Source organism: Cryptomeria japonica, chromosome 11 (assembly GCF_030272615.1).
Source record: "Cryptomeria japonica chromosome 11, Sugi_1.0, whole genome shotgun sequence".
In the NCBI taxonomy this organism is placed as follows: Eukaryota; Viridiplantae; Streptophyta; class Pinopsida; order Cupressales; family Cupressaceae; genus Cryptomeria; species Cryptomeria japonica.
Window position 1 is genome coordinate 153,576,711 of NC_081415.1, and position 1,661 is coordinate 153,578,371.

The 1,661-nt window shown below is 36.5% G+C and overlaps 1 pseudogene; it reads right to left on the reverse strand.

The window, feature by feature from the left end:
* Positions 1–225: 225 nt before the first annotated feature.
* LOC131859956 (photosystem II D2 protein-like) lies at positions 226–1,230 on the reverse strand (annotated as a pseudogene).
* Positions 1,231–1,661: the final 431 nt, after the last annotated feature.

Consider the following 1,661-nt stretch of genomic DNA (forward strand, 5'->3'; position numbering starts at 1 on the left):
TGAGCAACTTCAAATAGATTCATTGCTCCAGCCCAGAATACAATTAATTCGACATGAGCCACATGAGCCCCAGGTAATTTGCCTGAAAAATTAATAAGTCGGGCATTACTACCCCACCAAGCAAAACCAATGGTTTCTTGGTCACGACCAGCTAAAGTTAGAGTTCCATTAAAGAGCGTTTCCATGGGGTACAACCTCCTCAGGGAATATAAGGTTTTCATGAGGCTAATCCTGAGCCGCCATCCAAGCCCGAATACCTTTGTTCAAAAGAATATTTTTTGTAGAAAAAGTTTCAAATTCAGGATCTTCTGCTGCACAAATCTCTTGAGAAACAAAATCATAAGCACGTAAGTATAGAGCTAGGCCAACTACTCCAATGGAACTCATCCATAAACTAGTCACCGACACAAATAACATGAAGAAATGTAACCAACGTTTATTGGAAAAACCAGCCCCAAAAATTTGAGACCAGAAACGGTTCGCAGTGACCATAGAATAAGTCTCTTCGGCTTGAGTTGGGTTAAAAGCACGGAATGTATTTACACCATCACCATCTTCAAATAAAGTATTTTCCATGGTAGCACCATGAATAGCACATAGAAGAGCAACACCCAATACTCTGACAACTCCCATCATATGAAATGGATTCAAGGTCCAATTATGAAAACCTTGAAAAAAGAGGATAAATCAGAAAATAGTTGCTACGCCGAAACTAGGCACAAAAAACCAACTAGACTGGCCTAATGGATAGATCAAGAATATGGAAACAAAAATAGCAATTGGAGCAGAGAACGCAATTGCATTATAAGGTCATAATTATACAAATCGAGCAAGTTCAAATTGGCATAGCATGAAGCCTATTAGACCAAAAGCACCATGAAGAGCAACGAAAGTCCATAGACCACCTAATTGACACCAACGAGTAAAATCTCCTTGTGCTTCAGGACCCCATAATAGCAGCAAAGAATGTGCTAAACTATTAGCAGGCATAGAAAGTGCAGTAGTTAAAAAATTACAACCTTCCAAATAGGAACTAACCAATCCATGAGTATACCACGAAGTCACAAAAGTTGTACCCGTGAACCATCCGCCTAGCACAAAATAAGCACAAGGAAAAAGCAATAGACCAGACCAACCCACAAAAACAAAATGGTCTCTATGTAGCCAGTCATCCATAATATCAAATAAAGTTTGTTCCTATTTGGAAGACTTTCCAAGGGCTATAGTCATAGTAATCCTCCTATTTAACTATTCCAACCTTTCCCGAGCACCCTATCTAATAGAATCAAAGGGTATTCGTTGTTTTGTATATTTATGAACAATTTTTCATCCATCATCCCTTTCAATAAATCAGGTTTCGAAGATTCCTTATTGGCACAGATTTTATTCAGTTAAACCGAACTAATACAATATAAGTAAATGCATGATAATCCGAAGTTGTTTCTATTCCCTTTTTTTATTTTCCAAAACTTATCTTTTGAATGTAATAAATATCAATAGAATGCCGGAAAAGGAAGTTAGCTTTTCTTCCTTCTTGCTCTTCACTAGAGATTATTCACAATATATATTCTATTAAATATTATTACATCTTGAATCTTACTCATAGTAACATTTCTAAATGCTTTATGAATCTCTATGTTTTTTACTACTACATTGTTTCT